At 43.1% G+C, this 20,553-nt stretch overlaps 1 long non-coding RNA gene across 1 annotated transcript; it reads right to left on the bottom strand.

Annotated features, from left to right (window-relative positions):
- Positions 1 to 466: 466 nt before the first annotated feature.
- Positions 467 to 2,818, bottom strand: LOC131832615 (uncharacterized). The gene is made up of 2 exons (XR_009354120.1): positions 2,365 to 2,818; positions 467 to 545 (listed from the first exon to the last, which is right to left on the bottom strand). It is a non-coding gene; the product is annotated as an uncharacterized LOC131832615 (long non-coding RNA).
- Positions 2,819 to 20,553: the final 17,735 nt, after the last annotated feature.

The following is a 20,553-nucleotide window of genomic DNA, read 5'->3' on the forward strand; positions in this document are numbered from 1 at the left end:
CTGATGGAGGCATAATACTCCATAGTGTATATGGACCACATCTTCCTTATGCATTCTTCCGTTGAAGGGCATCTTGGCTTTTTCCACAGTTTGGTGACTGTGGTCATTGCTGCTATAAACATTGGGGCGCAGATGGCCCTTCTTTTCACTATATCTTCTACTCCTATCATCTATCCTACAAAAGTGTTCACATATATTTACAAAGAAAGTGTTTCTTTGAGCTCATTACACATAAAATAGGAAAACTGGAAAAATCTGCCAAGGAACCAGATGACAGATAAACCAACTCGGTTGCACAATGAAATTTTTTCCGCTACCAAAATGAGAAAGAGTTGCATGAATCAAGAGGAATGGCCCTCAAACACATGATGTCAGATGCAGAAAGCAAGTAGCAATAGGACAGTATCCATAAATACACAAATGTGTAATAAACGCATAAAAACATACTCACGAAAGATTTAAAAAAAAAAAAAAAGCACTTGCAGGATAGGAGGAAGATGGGAAGTGGAGGTTAGGATTTTGATCCATTCATCATGTCTTATTTCCTACAAAGTAAAAAATAAAAGAGAACAAGAACATTGAATAAATATATCAACAGTTGAACAGGTTGTTTAATCTCAATGATGAGTATATGCTATGCATGTTATTTCTTTTGACTTGATAGCATGTTTGAAATACTTCATAATTTAATTTTAAAGGGAGCCTGGGACCCATAAGCGAAGTTTTAATTGCAAAGTCCCTTACTGAAGGATTAGGAGGCACGAACTTCCATTTATAAACTAAGTCACAATGATCAGAACTACAAGCATCTACTGGAGTCTATCTGACCTGCAGGAGCTCTTTCTCCAAAGGTGTGTCATTCTCTGCTATCAGGGCATGCACCTGCTCTAGAACCCCAGGGGCTGGCCAGAGACTATGCAGTAAGGTCACTAGCCAGAGGTCTCCAATACAGTCACACCTGCTGGCTCATACAACCCAAGAGAACAGGGCACTGTTCTACAGCTTGGATATGCTGCAGAGCTTTCTTCTGAATTGGACCCCACAGGAAACTGGCAGCCTCCTGGTTTCTGATTAAAAAGTGGGACTTGTTTTCCAAAGTCCAGCAAATATCGCTTCCAAGATCCAAAGAGTCCTACTACGCGCTCTGCCTCTTGCTTAGTGATAAGGAGGCCTGAGGGACGATAGTTTGTGTTTTACTTTACAGGGATTGCCCTGAGCCATTGAGTCCCTGCAAACGTCCCTCCAGACGTTCCTGATGTGGCTGCCAATCCTCTGCATACATCTGTCTTCCTAGAGCATCGTGAGCACCTGTCACTGCCTGCTCGTCAAATTGTTAGGATGATGTTCTCAGTTTAGGGAACCAGCATGATGTCCTGTAGTTGTCAGGGTGAGATCCATCCTTTAGACCACGCTTTGGAGGAGACTGGGAGTGTGAATATTGTCTTAAGGTAAAAAGGGATTCTGGACCAGTTCCCCAGCAAAGTAAAGTTGATCTTCACGCATAAGGGTGTGGACATCTTTGGGGGGAGCATTAGTCTGCCTTCCACAATCCTAATCCCAAGACTTCCTGCTAAGAGCATTGTGTAAGTAAGGACTCTCTTCCTCCTAGTAAATGGTGTTAGCCTATCCACCAGGAAGATGGTCATCAGCAGCTATAAGCAGATTAGTCTGGGTCAGCTGTCTTCTTCCCTTTGAGTAAGTGGGATAGAAACAGAAGATGAGCCAGCTGCTTTAACTGCTTTCTTCCTGGATTGATAGGTTTTACATCCTAGGAATCAGAAATTGGAGGACTCAGCTGTCACTTGTGGCATCTAATATCTTTCTATTATATTTATCACTTTTATTCTCTAGGAGTTCCTTAACCTATCCATCAGCTCTGTCCACCCCCCCATCCACCCACCTACCCATCTATCAACCCTTTCATTTGTACATCTACATAAATTCTCTCTTATGAATTATTTAAAATCATGCACAGGATCTTTAGATAAAATGTTGAGCATAATATTTTTAAGATTTTATTTGTCAGAGTGAGAGACAGAGTGTGCACAGCAAGGGGGAGCGGAAGGCAGAGGGAGAAGCAGACTCCCTGCTGAGCAGGGAGCCTGATGCGGTCTCAGTGCATCATCAATGTCTCCTCCTTACTGGATCAATCCCAGCATATAAACAGGCTGTCACATCTCCCATCTTTACAAAAAGCAAACAGCGCTTTTATCTGGGTGATGCGACCTTTTTAAAAGATCTCTACTTTTTTGCTTTCTTTCCCCTGTATTTTTTAAATGAATGCTTTCTATAGAAGGACGAGGAGGAGGAGGAGAAGGCAGAGAAGACAGGAGCGAAAAGAAAAAGAAGAAAAAAATGCATCACCTCAGAAGAATTCTGCGGGATACAGGATATGACCAATGACTTCTGCTTTCTTTCCATGCCAGACATTCCCTGGGCTCCTCCACTCATTCTCCAGCTTGCCAAGACTCTGACTCTCAGAACCTTCTTGCTGCATCGAACACTCACAGAGAACATCAGAAAATGGAAAAGAGACACAGGGTAGTCACTTCCCTTCTGACGGCCCCTATTCCTAATCCACAGTGGCAAACAGACGACCTTCATTACCAGCTGCTCCTTCTCCCCATCCAGTGGCAAGCTGTCCTCATTCAATACCTCATTCCATACCCTCCTGCCTCCTTCCTTTGAAGCCAGATAGATATTTCCTATAGATACGCCTTCATATATATTTCACATATATATATGAAATCACATATACATATAGATTTTTACATACATATGATTTCAACTAATTTACATTTCATTAACTTCAGCTAAATTCTATTTACCACCATCCAATTCAATGAATTCTCTCTCCTTAGGTTTATAACCTAACACTCTGCCACATCTACCTCTTCAAGGGAAAAAAAAAAAAAAAAAAGTACGCCTTTATTTCCCAGGGTTAATTTTGCAAATCTAAAGCGAAAATGTTTTCTAAACGGGAACAAATTGATTTCTTCACATTTCCATTTCCGTAATGGACATCAGCTGCTGTTGTATGCACACTTTAATTCACAAAGGCGTTGCTTGGGGGAGGATTGCTTTCACCGGCTGCCAGTCCTGAAATCAAGCGTTTCTTCTTCATTTGGACAAGGATCGGGGCTTCTGGAGTCTTCCTAAATGTTTTATTGTAGGTTGAGCAGAACCCAAGGTAGAGCCAATAGACTGGTTTACTGTAGAAAATTCTGAAGAATGTCAGCCTGTCACCGGCCCCACACTTGTTATTCTGCTAGAAGTCTATTTGCTGTCAGTCTTCCTGGGGATAGAATTGCTTTGGGACAAAACAAGTCAGACAATAGCCTGCTGGCCTGAAGGATCCTGCTGTCAACAGCCACCCTGGGCCACACCGAATGTCACCTCTTAAGGAAACAAACAATAGTCTGTCTGGAGAGCAGAGGTGACGGCGTGCCCTACTTTAGTGACATTCTTTTTCCTAAGATTATTGGCTAAAATTTTAGGTTTAAAAAAAAAAAAAAAAGCCTGCAAGGTAGGAACGCTTCAATGTTTTTGACTGCCTGCATTTAATTCGCTTTAATTTAAACTCAGAAAAAAAAAAAGTTTCAGGAGAACCTTGGAACCTTACTTACACACATTACGCTTTCAGGGGCAATGTCCTCACCACATGCCTCAGAGTCTATATCCAGCGGGGATGCTTATTCCAAATACAGGGCCAGACACATTCTCATGTAAAACACCAAAGGAAAATGCCTACAAAGTCTCCAGGTTCCTTATTAAAGGCAAAGCATCAATTACAATTCAGTTAATCAACAGGTATGAATTGAACACCGGCCATGTGCCTAGCCTGAGGAGTTGGAAGAAACAAAGCTTGGAGTTGGACTTGAATCAGAAATAGCCAGGTGCGTGGTTATTCCAATGCCAGCCACTGCAGGGGAGATGAGAGAGCCGCTCCGATTCCTCCCCTCCCAGAAGTTGAAGGAATATAGTTTTCTATCTGGAGAACAAAGAAGAGAAAGGGGCGGGGAAATCTAGAGTTAGGTCATGTACACCCTACTTATAAGGTGGCATTTCTACTTTCTGAAATTCTACTATTCCTTACAGTACACACATATTATTATTCCAAATAAATATAGCATGTTCTACAAACTTCGGGATTTAGGATAAGCCTCAGAGCCAAAGGACTACCTCCTCCAGTTAAGACAGAGACAAACTGACCTTAGGAGTCTTGACTCCTCTGCCCTGAATGTCGGCACGGGAAAATTCTCTAACTTAGGATAAGGGACCAATTTGATCATATCTAAGGCCTCTTTAGCCTAATTAATCAATTAATGTGATTTGGGTTTTAGCTCACTAAGTCAGAGATGCTCTTCAACCTCTCCCACTCTTATCAAAAAGGTCATCAAAAGCACACTACCTGAAGACACAAAGCAATGTATTCCCAGGCGATGGTTTCCCTTGCAAATCTCCCCAGCCAAACCGGCTTCTACTCCGAGCTACATCAGAGCAGACTTGATACAGTTCCATTTTCCTGGTTTCCTTCTCAAACCAAAGATACACCCTTTCTGACCTCAGGGATTCTTACTAGGGATCCTCGGCCACACAGAAGATTGGGACACGTTTCCCAACCTCAAGAAGCTCTGAGAAAATGGAATGTAGGGTATGACAGAAGATTTCACAGCAGGGTTCCCAGGAAAATAGGAAATTGAAATAAAGGGACTGCAGGGTGACTGGGAGAGGGGAAGAGGGGATTTGAGCCTAGTCTCATCTGAGGTGCTCTAATTCGGTTTCCTGGCTTCCTTCCATAGTCCACAGAAGGCGCATACTCACTGACCTAGTCCCTCTTCTACAAGATATTCCCTGAAGACTAGAGGCATTCACTCTCCTAAATACTGATTAAGAACCCGCAATGTGAGCCCAACCAAATTCTTTTTTTTTTTTTTTTTTTTTTTTTTTTTTTTTTTATATACATATATTTTTATTCCCAGGTCTGTGAATCACCAGGTTTACACACTTCACAGCACTCACCAAATCACATACCCTCCCCAATGTCCATAATCCCACCCCCTTCTCCCCAACCCCCTCCCCCCAGCAACCCTCAGTTTGTTTTGTGAGATTAAGAGTCACTTATGGTTTTTATCTCCTAAACCCCATCTCTTTGATGGAAGCTCCCTTCTCCTGCTGTTGCCCCCGAATCCTTACTATTTGGAACAAAATAACATTAGACCCTGTTAAAAATTATACAATGAAGCGTTGCAATCATGGTCCCTGATTTCCTGTCTCCCCACCAGCAGCCCCCCTCCCCGATGGCTCCCAGAACTGTGCCCCAGCCTCCTGCCATAAGGGACGGAGCCCAGAATGGGCTCTGTGGACCAGAGGCTCCGGTAGGATCTGATAATCCTCACGAAGTCTGGCAACAAGGGAATTTCAGCCTTCCCTCCATCAGACCATCTCTGCAACCACGGAGAAGTCTGGAGAAACCTGAGGCAGCAGCTCTCCCCTGAGGGTCCCCAGTGGCCGCTGTCACAGCGTGTCCGGCCGGGAACTCCCCAAGCCCTGCAACCCCCCACCACAGGGACACCAAGGTCACAGCTGCTTGGACATGGGGGGTGAAGGGTGGAGTGGGAGGAGCTGTCCTGTGTGATGTCACAACTGAAACCACACGCCCCCAGGCTTAATGAGGTTGACCCTCACAGGACATTTACAGCTTGATTTTCAGAGACCTGTCCCTCCGGGATCAGCTCTTGTTTGTTTTCAGACCCCACTCTGCTGTCTGAGCAGAGGCCTGGACCTACACAAGTGAAGGTCACAGGTAAGATTCCAGCCCATGAGCAGGCAACACCCCGCATTCCTTACCAGGGACAGGAAGCCCAATATTCCATCCAGGTTACACCAGCGTTTGGAGCATCCGCACAGCCTCCTCCTTGTCCTACCCGCGACCTCATGGAGGCAGTATGAGGGGGAGCAAATTTTACCTCCCTTTAATGTTAAGTCTCCATGCTGCAATGGACACGGGATATATGTTATAGATGTATTTGCTCTGTGGTAGGTGCCATCGCTCTTCCTGAGTAATCAACAATGTCCCCGCCCTTCCCGCACCCCTGTGATTATAAAAAATAAAAATAAATGAAAGTAAAAATACAAAACTTGTTCTAATCTCAGCTGACAGATTTGAGCCAGCCTCCCGTCTCTCCTGGTATGACCACTTTGCAATCAATCTTTCTCTCCAGGAAAAGACTAGTGCTTTAGTGTTTGGCTTTCCCCTGCGCGCAGGCTGATGATCTCTTTCCAGTCGGCGAACAAGCATCCTGCTCTCCAGGAAGGTAAAAAGAAGGTACCAAAAAAAAAAAAAAAAAAAAGAAAGAAAAAAGAAAGAAAAAAGAAAAAAAGTCAAAAGGACCAAGATCTTTTACAGGCTCTTCTAAAAAAAAAAAAAAATAAAGGTAGAGAGAAAAACAGATGCAAGCCTGCCTAGATCCTCCAAATTTTGCTGGAATTCATAGTAATATTGATAGTCAATCTCACAAGCTATAAATACCCTGAGACGTCTCCATGATCATCATCATAGCTAATCCCGCCTTCTACATAGTTACCAGCAGCAAAAATTATTTTTAAAAGATTCGTGGTGGCTTGAGAGAGCTGAAATCTAGGGAGTGTAGAACCTCACCTCAGAAAGGACAGCCCAGGGGGCTGAGGAGGCTGTGGGGGTGGGGGGAGGCAGGGTGGGTGGTTGAGCTCTGGGAGTGCAGAGTGACAGCAGGGCAGTGGGGAGCTGTGGAGAGCTGGGCCAGGGGGGTAGGACAGGGGAGAGCAGTCACCCACTGCCTTCCACCAGTATTTATTGAGATCCTACTATGTGCCCAACACTATTCTAGGCATGGAGGATACAACAGCAAACAAAGCAGACAAAAACTCCCTTGGATGCAGCTGATGATACTCTGTTTGGGAGCACAGAGTGGAGTAAAAAAAGATGAAGACCAAGTACATTTTAGAATCTGTTAAGTAATCCTAAGAGGCTGAGATAAAAATAATGGGGAAGAGGAACAGGCAGTTTTAGATGGGGTGTCCGGGGACGGCCTCCCTGAGAAAGTGACATCTGAGATGTTAAAAAAGAAAACCAGAGGGGCAAAAATACTGTCACTTGGGTAAAGGCCCCAAGTCAGTAAACTAAGACTTAGTACTTAATACTTAGCACTTGCAACCCCCTCTCCCACCCCCAGGAATGTAATCCTTAACCAGCCAAACTAGACTTTCCTGGTTAACAACTAGGAGGTAACCCACTGGCCTACCCTTACATGCCCCTTAGGGGAGGGCCACCAGCCCTTAAACTCTCCCCTCCCCACCCTCAACGCCCCGTGCCCTCCTCCTCCACCCCACCCCTCACTCCCTCCAACTCTGCCTTGAAAAACCTTTCCTTTTCAGCAACTGCCAGAGCCCTCCCCTCCACTGGCTGTGAATCGTTTATTAAAACCAATTGATCTTCAGATTTACTCAGTTGATTTTTTTTTTTTTTTTTTTTTTTTTTTAAGGGTGAAGACCAGAAGGAAGTGAGTGGGTGTGCCATGTGATGATCTGGGCCAGTGGTGGAGAGGCAGAGAAAATTTACAAGTGCAAAGGCCCTGGGGTAGGAGCACCACCCTGCACTAAGGAACAGCCCAGCAGCCCACAGGAGAGCCCCAAAATGTGAGTGGCGCATGACTGACACTAACCTGCGTCCCTGAATTCCGAACTGTTTTTGCACTCATACACATCCTGCAGAGAATTTTGCTCCTGGCTCAGCATCAGCTCCACTGGCCCGGGAGCAGGATTTCTACCAGTCTTGCATCTGTTTTCATAGAACAAATGCACTGCAGAGTTCACTACAAAGAGACTTTATCCGTGTCTAAGTCCAACATTTTAATACAGAGATTTGATCTACGTGCACTGTTAGGAGCCACTCCGGAAAATCACGGGGTCCTTGCTACCTGGACCATCCTCCCTCGTAGGTCCTTCAGCTCCACCCCTAAGACTGACATTAAGGAATGAAAAAAAAATCCCTTCTCTCCAACGAGGGTCTTGGGAAAACGTAATGGACAAAAAACAGATTAAAAAAAAAAGTTTATTAACATGTGCCCGTGCGTACCTCTGGAAGTATGCAACACAGATGAGTAAGGCTAAGGTGTTGTTAGAATCTGGGCTTCTGCAGTATCTCTCCCATTTGCAGGGAAGCGACAAGATAAAGGAGAAGGCTCCTCGGCTTTCAAAGGTGGCACACGGTGATGAGGTAAATATATAGAGGGAACTAATGAAATCGCGACTATTGGCGTCGGCCTATCTTTGTGCCTGCCTCTTCACGCCCATACAGTTTTCCCAGAAGAGATTTATGGCACCCTCCCCCCCATTTTCCAGGAGTTTCTGCTTTTGCTCAAATGACAGAAGGCTCAGAAAGACATCTTTCTGCCTCCAGCTCAAAATCCTGATGCCAAATAGAAACTTTAGGGGTGGTATCTTCTGGTCCCCAGCTGGCAGAATGGAAACCAGCACCCCACTTCCCTTTATCAATGTCCCCCTTTATCAATGCAGACTCTCGCCTCTCACAGACACAAGTGCTAGGGCCCCTTGACTTGGTAAATCTTGCTGATTCAGCTTGAAGCTTAACAAGCTCACGAGGTCCGGGCAGTGATGATTTATATGCTGACAACTTACTAAACGTTCCCTAGCGTTTCCGTGCTTTCAACCCAAGGCTCTCCACAGATTCTTTCCCATGCAAATTTAATTGGCTGTTAGCTCAAAGTAACAAGCATGAAGTTGTACAAAGGTCTTTCGAAGCAAGGACGTGTAACTCCAAGAGGCTTGTGGAGAGAAAAAAAAAAAAAAACTGTTTAAAATCATCACTGCCTTTCTCCTCACTTACCAAATTAAGGGGGGAAGTAAGAGCTTTTGGCGCGATCAAAAACGCTACCGAAATCCTAGATGATGGATCTTCAGGGCCAGGAGAGAGATGTGAAAGGGAGAGAACATTTTTTCCTCTTTTCATGGAGAAATGGAAATTTGCTAATTACCACTTTGAGGGAAGGAAGCAGTTTTGACTAAGTTCTCACAAGAGGTTGGTTAGTACAACTTTTCTGCTCACTTATGCAACTCGTGTTTATGGAAGCTTACTGTCCTGAAATGGCTCAATAAAAACTCAAGTCCCTCAAAGAAACAGAGTTCTCAATCCACAGTGAAATTTCTCAGGACTTCCTAAATTGCCTGGGGTCAGTTATGCCCCAGCTTTCCTAGAATGAAAGCTTTTGGTGTAGCACCCTTATTTAGAAGGAGTCCCTGATCAGAAAAGGAAAAGTGATGGAGGCCTTCTTTCCTCTCTCACACCCTTTAGGAATCCCTCTTCAGAAGCTGCTTGGAAACGTAATATATGGACACATGGAAGTTTACAAAGCATATGCATACTAAATGACCTAAGAGAGTGTAAAAGATACCACAAGATAAGCTATAATGGTCGAATGCATGACATTGTGCATTCGTAGGAGGAAGAGATCTTTGTGGGTTGGTGCAATCATGGAGGGGGTCCAGGTGGAGGTGCAGAAGATTCAGAGTCTGTGACAAGCCCGGAAGACGCAGGCAGAGTATCAGAGAGAACTGCTCTTAAAGCTCCAAGTAGGTGTGGAGGCCAGGGAGAGCTAAACTTCCCTAGGTCCAGGAAGTTCCACACCAGGGAAGGCTATCCTTCCAAAACTCCACCAGCCCCCCTCTGTTGAGCAACATGACAGGACCAAGGAGAGATGTTCTGGATCTAAGAGATTATGTTTTAGACAATAATAGGCAAGCTATTAAATGTTTGGGAGCAAGCAGGTAACTTCTTCCCACCAACCTCCCAAAAAAAGTATAAATCACCCAAAACAACTTGTGGAAAATTGCGCAATTTTCCTCTACGTAGACCAATGCCAAATCACCACTCTACAGGTCCTAAGGGTTCAAGCAAACAAACGTCTCCTTATAGCAGTGGTCTCCAAATACCTTTTAGTTTGCACCTTTGATTAATATATTTTAATGTATCATGGCTATTGCTTAAAAAATATGGGGAAAAATTAAAGATATAAAGTAAATAGACATCTCTAACTTTCTCTTGACAACTCAATGGGTTCTCCTGCCCACCCAACCTTGGAGATGAACCAAGAACCATAAGCCAAAAAGTTTAAATAAATAAATAACATGAGCCATGTTTATATGGGCTTGTATGTTCTACAGGTCAACCTAAAATTGTTTTTTAAAAAATCTAATGAATTATAAATCATAAGCACTAAAAAAAAAAAAAAAGAACCATAAGCCAGTCTTGGTCTAAATCGATTAGTTCTCACTATGGTTCCATTGATAATTCTATTTTTATTTTATTTTAGTGGGCACTGTGCTAACATGGGAGGAAAAAGGGAAACCCAAAGTAACTTCTACTATCATTTTTTTAAAAACTAGCAAATGAGGGGCGCCTGGATGGCTCAGTCAGTTAAGCATCTGCCTTCAGCTCAGGTCTTGATCTCACGATCCTGGGATTGAGCCCCATGTCGGGCTCTCTGCTCAGTGGGGAATCTGCTTCTCCCTCTCATTCTTCCTCTATTCTCTCTCTTTCTCTCTCCCACTCAAATAAATAAAATCTTTAAAAAATAATAATAATAAGATAAAGGGGCTCCTGGGTGGCTCAGTTGTTAAACATCTGCCTTCAGCTCAAGTCCTGATCCCAAGGTCCTGGAATCAAGCCCCACATCGGGCTCCCTGCTCAGCAGGAACCCTGCTTCTCTCCCTTCTACTCTCCCCTGCTTGTGTTCCTTCTCTCGCTGTCTCTCTCTCTCTATCAAATAAATAAATACAATCTTTAAAAAATAGAATAAAAAAATTTTAAAATAAGATAAAATAAAACTAGTAAATGAGACCAGGAACACTCTGGACCAAGGACCCACAGCCCCCACACCTGGCGGAGCCCGAATCTACAAACTTACTTTCTTTCTAGGGCAGGTATGGCAAACCCATCCCTGAGTCTTCGGGGGAGAGCAAGAAGACTCCCCAGTAGGGTGTAATCCGGCCGCCTGTCCCCATGGCCTTACTAGGGCGTGCAGGATCGAGGGCACAGTGACTATTGGGGAGGCTGTCATCCCAGGAAGCAATTCAAGACTGTGGGTGGTAGGCTGAAAAGAAAGGAATTCAATGACCACACAGGCATCACCCACCAAAAAACGGTATGTTGTTTTCTTGAATTTCGGGTGCCTAGAGTTGAGGTCATCACATTTCTCCTCCATGGCATCTTAGCATCATGACTCCACATGACGCTCCTCTACTACCCTTGCTCTCATAAAATCTATGCCGTTTTTATAAATGAGTTTCATTCCACACAATGGTACAATGCTCTAGGCTACTTCACATATCAGCATGCCCTTAAAATCCATCCATGTTGCTGTATGTGTATCAATGAGGCTTTTGCCTCCCAACTCCCCACTGGAGGATATCCGAATACATCACCCCAAAAAGATGCCTCTCTGACCAAAAATATTGTGAGCCAAAGGCAATTAAGAAGCAGTAAACACAGAGAAAGCGTCCCCTTTGCTTCCTAAAGGTAGGAGAGGTGGCTTCCCCTGGAAGCTTAAAATCACTTTGCTTTAGCCCGTCATTTGCCTACAAACATACAGCTTTGAGTTTTCACGGAGGTTTTTTCCACCGACCGTGTGCTGCATAAGTTAAGAAGCTCTTTGTTGTTCTCTCGTCAATCTGTCTTTTTGTTTAAGGACAGAAAACCTGATGTTAATTGAGGAAGGTCAAGTTCTTCTTCCCCTACTTCGTCAGCCCATACAACACCACGATGAACCCCCTGCTACGTGTCCCCTCCACATTATAATTAAGAGTGGGACTCCCACGTCATAGAATGGAACAGCTCCTAACCCAACTCTAAGTGGAGCGAAGAGTGAAGTTATGTCCTATTTTTGTAATTATTATGAACATGCTGTGCAAAGTGATTGACTGTTTTAGAAACTCCACATCCAGGGGGATGGAGAAGAGCGTGTCGCCATCTGGAGGGTCCGAAGAAGTGAGGAAGAGAGTCAACAAAGCGGGACACAAAGGAAGGGAAAACAAAGAAGAAAAGATGATCAGAGGCACTCAAGGGGGGCTGGAATAAGAGGGAAGAGATTACTGCTCAAAATTATCCTTTGAACCCAGCATGCCCCTACGACGCACAAAGCAAGCTCCCCTGTGCTGAACCCTATGCTTTAAAGGGCCCCACTTTTGCTCTCCTCCATCTATACCCCTGCTCAAGAGAGGTGATGTGGCCACCTGCAGGGTAGGTCTCTCCTCTGTAATGCTTGGGGTATAGGGACTCTGTGATTCCTGCGCTGGTGGTCCTAATTCCAATTCCAGGTCCTACATGGGCCTCTCCCCTGATCCAGCTTCCTGAAATGCCACCACTGTGTATACCCTTACCCCAAGGGACAGGGAAGGGTGACTATTGCAATGTGTGTGGGCAGAGCTTGGACCTAAAATACCCTGTTAAAAGGGCGGAATCAGCTACATAGAAACAAGGAGACAGACCTTGCACCAGAGGTTGGAGGGGATGTGAGAGTCTGGCCTTGAGTTACAGATTCCTTTGAACCAACCAGTGAAGGAGAAATCTCACCTCCCTCTCTCCTAGTCCAGTGCCGGTGAATCTTCCTGGAAAGGACCGTGGTCTTTGACAATGATGAAATGAAATTAACTTGAAATCTGTGCTCTCCACAATTATTTGTTAGGAACTTTTGCTTTGCACAAAGCTTTGAGCTCTTCACTGGGAAGGTATATTTGCCAATCTAGAACCCTATAACATCCGTATTTAAGTTTGCTCGTTTGATTTAGAACTTTGAAGCATTTAGATGGGTGGGACACCGGCTTCCCTTTGAACTCTTGCCTAGGACCCTGGAGAGGGTAAGGGAAATTGGCCTAGCATTCTCATCTGTGAGAAGCCGGCTGCCGTTTTGTGAACATCTGTGATACTCGAGCAACTGGGCTTTTTTTTTTTTTTTTTTTTTTTGAGGTCATTTCACCTCAACCTTCTAGCAGTTTCTGAGATGGAGTAGGCACCTGACCTGAGGACCAAAGAGGTCAAGATACTTGGCCAAAATCACAGAGCTAATAAGCAAGGATCTGGACGCCCAGTAAAATTCTTGCCAATGACAAAGATTTTCTTTCCACTCAATTACTCCCCGATTTAAACTTTTTTTTTAATAATTTGTTTATTTGACAGACAGAGATCACAAATAGGCAGAGAGGCAGGCAGAGAGAGAGAGAGAGGAAGAGAAGCAGGCTTCCCACTGAGCAGAGAGCCCGACACGGGGCTCAATCCCAGGATCCTGGGATCATGACCCGAGCCAAAGGCAGAGGCCCCAACCCACTGAGCCACCCAGGCGCCCCAATTACTTCCCGATAGAAATCCATCCTTGAGATGAGGATACAAATGGCAGTTTACTTGCCCTTGGGTTTTGTTTTCATTTGGAATGGGCAAATGACACTAACAACTATTTCCTATTCCCCCAAAGAGTATCTGCTTAGACAGACCCAGAGTCCAGAAGCTGTGAGCTTGTCTTTACCTGGCTCCTTGTTAACAGTAACTAGATGCCTTCCAACGGCTCCCACTGGCTTCTGGAAAGACTAACAGATATTTTTTCATTGTAACAAATCAGGCAAGAAACTGATTTAAAAGCTATACTCTGGAGCACTGGTGTGTGTGTGTGTGTGTGTTGGGGGCACATGGGTTCCCTTTACTGTTCACAAAATAACCAGCAATAGCCAAGCTTGTCATTCATCTTTTTGCAAGAGTCACTGATCAGTTCTTACTGCTGATAAATATCTGAGCACTCCTAAGAGTTTCTTCCTTGATCTTTGAAAAGTAATTCCACTTTTAGAGCCACTGAAAGAAGTAACTGTCAGAGAAATGGACACATTTCCCTATTACTTTATTAACTTTTTAAATCACCTATTGGATCATGTTTCTTCCCTTCTTTAAATGCTGTTAGGTCAAATCCAAATTCTTTAGCATGACATTCAAGGCCCTTTAATATCTGAATCAAGCCAGTTATTTCGACCTCAGCACCTACCATCCCCTTCTTGAAATACGCCCAAATGCCTGCCATTCCCCAAACAGGCCTTGCTCACTTCATATCTCTGTGTTTGCATAAGCTGATCACCGGCTTTCTTCCCTATACCTAGGGACACTGTATCTCTTCTTCAGATCCACTCCACAATACCCTCCCCAAACCACCTCCATCTATTTCCTAGGCGAGCGATTGCCAAAGTATCATAACAGATATTATTGCTATCTATAAAGCATATTCTGGGGAGCCTGAATGGCTCAGTGGGTTAAGCCGCTGCCTTCGGCTCCGGCTCTGGTCTGGTATCAGGCTCTCTGCTCAGGAGGGAACCTGCTTCTCCCCGCCTCCCTCTCTGCCTGCCTCTCTGCCTACTTGTGATCTCTCTCTGTTAAATAAATAAATAAAATCTTTCTTAAAAAATAGATAAAAATAAAAATAAAAAGCAAATTCTAACATAGGATTGTCTACTATTACTTTGCTCACTCACACACATACCCATACCTACCATAATACACAGGCCAAGTTAACACTGAAAACAAACCAACAAACCCAGGAAGGATCTAACCTTGGAATAAATGAGAGTCATTCAATTTCATGAATTTGGTTTTATGAAGATTTCACTCATTTGGTTGTTAGGAATATTCTCAGTTTGCCACAGGAAAACAACAGTCACAAAAGAACAGTCATGAACTTGCAACCAGGAACCACACTGTCCTAGCCTCCAGACGGATCTGGTGGTTCCATGGTCTCAGAACTCGTGGTGCAGATTTGCTCCAGTAAGGTGTGTTTCTCTCCCTGGACCTCTCCCACCCTCTCTCTACCAATTTTTGAAGTTTTGAGTATAGGGATTATTATTAATATTCTCTGTATTCCAAGCATCTGGTACATAATAGATGCTCAGTACATGCCTATGAAATCATTTTTTAATACCAATAACTATGTGTAAATGGAATGCCAAGGCCGATGGGTCCCAGACCAAAAAAAACAGTCCTTATCCTTCTGTAAGAGAACATAGTTCATCTCTGAGTAGTCTTTCCCACTGATAGTTCTTGCACCGTTCAATGCCATGTGTCTGTATCTTTCTTGCTCAAGGCTCTTTGGGGAGCGGAGTGTTAGACAAAGTTCCCTCCCTCCTAGGTCAGAATCATCCTCTCCTTCACCAACATCCTTAAAAAGTATCCTCTTGCGAGCCCAGAAATAGACCCTCAACTCTATGGTCAACTAATCTTCGACAAAGCAGGAAAGAATGTCCAATGGAAAAAAGACAGCCTTTTCAATAAATGGTGCTGGGAAAATTGGACAGCCACATGCAGAAAAATGAAATTGGACCATTTCCTTACACCACACACAAAAATAGACTCAAAATGGATGAAGGACCTCAATGTACGAAAGGAATCCATCAAAATCCTTGAGGAGAACACGGGCAGCAACCTCTTCGACCTCTGCCGCAGCAACATCTTCCTAGGAACAACGCAAAAGGCAAGGGAAGCAAGGGAAAAAATGAACTACTGGGATTTCATCAAGATCAAAAGCTTTTGCACAGCAAAGGAAACAGTTAACAAAATCAAAAGACAACTGACAGAATGGGAGAAGATATTTGCAAACGACATATCAGATAAAGGACTAGTGTCCAGAATCTATAAAGAACTTAGCAAACTCAACACCCAAAGAACAAATAATCCAATCAAGAAATGGGCAGAAGACATGAACAGACATTTCTGCAAAGAAGACATCCAGATGGCCAACAGACACATGAAAAAGTGCTCCATATCACTTGGCATCAGGGAAATACAAATCAAAACCACAATGAGATATCACCTCACACCAGTCAGAATGGCTAAAATCAACAAGTCAGGAAATGACAGATGCTGGCGAGGATGCGGAGAAAGGGGAACCCTCCTACACTGTTGGTGGGAATGCAAGCTGGTGCAGCCACTCTGGAAAACAGCATGGAGGTTCCTCAAAATGTTGAAAATAGAACTGCCCTATGACCCAGCAATTGCACTATTGGGTATTTACCCTAAAGATACAAATGTAGTGATCCAAAGGGACACATGCACCCGAATGTTTATAGCAGCAATGTCCACAATAGCCAAACTATGGAAAGAACCTAGATGTCCATCAACAGATGAATGGATCAAGAAGATGTGGTATATATACACAATGGAATACTATGCAGCCATCAAAAGAAATGAAATCTTGCCATTTGCAACAACATGGATGGAACTAGAGCGTATCATGCTTAGCGAAATAAGTCAAGCAGAGAAAGACAACTATCATATGATCTCCCTGATATGAGGAAGTGGTGATGCAACATGGAGGCTTAAGTGGGTAGAAGAATAAATGAAACAAGATGGGATTGGGAGGGAGACAAACCATAAGTGACTCTTAATCTCACAAAACAAACTGAGGGTTGCCGGGGGGAGGGGGTTGGGGAGAAGGGGGTGGGATTATGGACATTGGGGAGGGTATGTGATTTGGTGAGTGCTGTGAAGTGTGTAAACCTGGTGATTCACAGACCTGGGGATAAAAATATATGTATATAAAAAATATATGTTTATAAAAAATAAAAAATAAATAAAAAAAAAAAAAAAAAAAAAAGTATCCTCTTGCTCACTCCACAGGCTTCAAGGAAATTTCACCAAAGGAAACTTTCATTGCTCTTGGAGGTCAGCTGGCTGTCAGTTGGGGTGCTGTTGGCTACAGATAATGTAATGCCCTGACTGAAACTAGATGAAACAGAAAGGTAATTTACTGGCTCACCTAACTGAAAAGGTACTCAGGTAAAGCTTGATCCAGCAGCTCATGGATGACACCCTGGATCTGACCTCTTCCTATCTTGCCACTCTGCGTTCAGCATCACCCTATCGTTCCCACAAATTCAATTTAATTATAATCGTTTAGGTTACCTGCCCACATTTGAACGGAGGCCAGTAGAATAAAATTCACTGATTGTCTAATTGGAATCTCAAAGCTAGAGATAGACCCAGTTTTCCAGGAAACATGTCAATACCCAGATGGAAGTATGGGGCTACTGGGAAGAAAAAAAGAGGCAACCATGGCTGGCAGGAAATGTCCATGATAGCCTGTACAATGACAATTTTCCCTGAGATCATGACCTGAGCCAAAGGCAAACACTTAACCGGATGAGCCACCCAGGCACCCCTATACAGTGATAATTTTCTGAAGACACAAGTATCCCAAAAAACATTAAGACTTTAACCAATATACTTAACGGATGTTTAAAAATCTCTCTCTGCAAAGAACAATGCCCTCCAAAACTCATATCCCACCCCCACCCACGAAAAGCAGCCACATGATTCTTTCTTAAACAAAGTAGAATTTAAATATCCCTTCTAGAAAAATATGGATGATGATAAAGGAGTCGTTTCAGGAGCTGACCCAGAAAGTAATGATTAATTATATTCTTGCCGACGGAGCTGTCCAATGTCCTGGAGGGCATCATCTTTCTTCCAGCTTCTAAGGAGGTCAAGAGAGTCTTTGCCTGTGGCAGTGAGGTATGAATGGAAGGTTAGTCACTTGATCCTTCCACAGAAGCAATTCACTGCCTTCAAGGCAAGCTCTCAAAAAGGAGACTTTTGACTGACTGTATAAGACCCATCTACTCAGCTAAAATGGACAGATTCTTGGACACTGTTTAATGGGAGCCTGCTTTTACCTAAGAATTCAGATTGGCTGCCCATCTAGACTACATTCCCCAAACAAATGCTTCAAGGTAGACCATCATGATCTCAGAAATAACTAAGACTTATAATCTTAAAAGGGTAGTGAAACTCCAATTGTGTTTGCCCCACAACTTCAGGTTGAGATTTCAACTCCAGTTAAAATTGTAATGACCCTTGTGCTTGGGTGGCTCAGTCAGGTAAGCGTTGATTTCTCGGGTCCAGCGATCAAGCCCTGTATCCCCTACATTGGGCTCCCTGCTCAGCGGAGAGTCTGCTTCTCTCTCTCTCCCTCTGCCCCTCCCCCTGCTCGTGTTCTCTCTCTCTCTCTCTCAAATAAAATCTGTAAAAAAAAAAAAAAAAAGATAAAGTAAAATTTTAATGACCCTTGATGTAAATGATGTTAAAAATGGCGCCCGTGAATTTAGTCTGTCTGTATCTAGGCCCATTGGATAAAATAAAACCCCCCCACCAACACACACATTGACCTTGGCCTTGTGACTTGCTTTGGCCAATGGAATATCAGCAAACATGATACAACAGAAGCTTGAAAAGTGCTTGCCTACAAGGAACTTTCCTACCACCATGGCAAAAGGCCCAGGTAGCTTCTTGGGGGATGTGAGAGCATGTAGAGTGAAGTTTCTGCTGTGCTGACATCTGAACCAAAGCTCAAATGCATGCATGAGCCCAGCCTTTCAACATGGGTTGCAGAAATGAATTGTGCAAGTAGAGCCTGGCCCATATTGTCAGCCTACAGAATTAAAAGCAAATAAATATTGTTTTGAGGCACTAAGTCTTGTTATATTGACATGTATGCTGTGATTGGTAAAACCCTCAGATCTATGATGGGAATTAAAGAATATGGGATGCCTGGGTAGATCAGCCAGTTAAGCATCTGCCTTGGGCTCAGCTCATGATCCCAGGGTCCTGGGATCGAGCCCCGCATAGGGCTCCCTGCTCAGTGGGGAGTCTTCTTCTCCCTCTCCCTCTACTGTTCTCTCTGCTTGTGCTTTCTCTGTCAAATATATTTTTTAAAAAATAATAAAAAATAAAGAGTCCATTTATGATGAGCACTGAGTAAGGTATAGAAGTGTTGAATCATTCTGTTGCACATCTGGAAACTAGTATAGCACTATATATGTTAACTATACTGATACCAGTATAGTTGATACCATATACTGGTATAGTTGATACTATATACTGGTATAGTTGATACTATATACTGGTATCAGTATAGTTAACATATAATAGTTAACTAATATTAGTTAACCACTAGTTATTACTTACTAGTAGAAACTACTATAACACTGTAATTGTTAACTATACATAGTATCAAAGTTAAAAACTTGGGGGGAAACCCTCAGACCTTAAAGCACCTACACCCCTAATGTACATAGTAGATGACCAATAAATGCCTATTGAATTCCTTAAATAAATTAATTGTGCTGGTCATCATTTGAATCACATTAAACATATTTGTAAAAAGACTTTCTCATAAAAAATCTGAAAAGATGTAACATTTTACTGCACAATTAATTTTGGTCTCCTTATTTTATTCAGAAGAAGACATAGAGGATATCATCTTTCAATTAGTCTAACAAGGCTATAAAATAGGACTCCAAGAGTAAATGAAGTAATTGACCTAAAATGCTTAGTTCAGTTTCTGAACCTTGAGATATGTTCTCACTGACAATGTAGAGAATGATGACTATGAACTCCCCACATGGAAGAGCTATTTTGGTCCATATTGTATTCATGGCACATTACTTACAATATCACAGACATACATTTTTAAAAGAAAGCTTCACACCCAGCAGGGAGCCCAACATGGGGCTTGAACTCATGACCCTGAGATCAAGACCTGAGCTGAAATCAAGATTCAGATACTTAACCAATTGAGCCACCCCAGCACCCATATCATGGATATATTTCTAAAATAGGGGATTTTCAATGAAGAGGATAATATTAAATAACAAGAAGGGGAGGGGGAGGAGGTTTTTTTTTATTCTACTTGGAAAACACTGATTCTTCAATACGACTTATATCTTTCTTCAGTTATAAAAAATTCTTATCTGTTCTGACATTACCTCTTCTCCATTCTCTTTCTTGCATACTTTCTGCTGCATATCCTGACATCTTTATCTATGAACAGCTCTTTTAAAAAAACACTTTGAGTCGAGTCGACATAGAATGTATGTTAGTTTCATTTGTACGATGTAGTAAATTGACAAGTTTATACATTATGTTGTGCCCACCATAAGCGTAGACACCATCTGTCACCATACAATGCTATTACAATACCACCGACTATATTCCCTATGCTGCACATTCTATTCCTGTGGCTTATTTACCTACTAATGCTCTTTTACTCTTTCCATCTTACCATCTCCAGGGATTTCCCTTTAATGATGTTAGTTCAACTAATTCTCTCTTCTTCTATACCTAATCCCCTCTACAACTCATCTCTTCTGCTGTGAATTTCAAGGACTGCACTTTTTTTGTTGCTGTTGTTGCTAGGTATCTGCTTGGTTCCTCGTCCCTAACCCACTTGCTCTTATTCATACTATTTTATTCCTTCATTGTGTTTTCTATTATTTTATTTTACCTCTGCAATCATACTAAATATTTCCGTAATATAGTTTCTCTTTGATCTAAAATGTTTATGTCTTTGGGGGCACCTGGCTCAGCGGGTTAGGCAGCCAGCTCTTGGTTTCTGCCCAGTTCATGATCTCAGGGTCTTGGGATGGAATCTGAGTCAGGAGCCTCAGCAGGGAGCCTGTTTGAGAATTCTCTCC

The sequence above is a fragment of the Mustela lutreola genome, chromosome 5, assembly GCF_030435805.1.
Source record: "Mustela lutreola isolate mMusLut2 chromosome 5, mMusLut2.pri, whole genome shotgun sequence".
NCBI classification, from domain to species: domain Eukaryota; kingdom Metazoa; phylum Chordata; class Mammalia; order Carnivora; family Mustelidae; genus Mustela; species Mustela lutreola.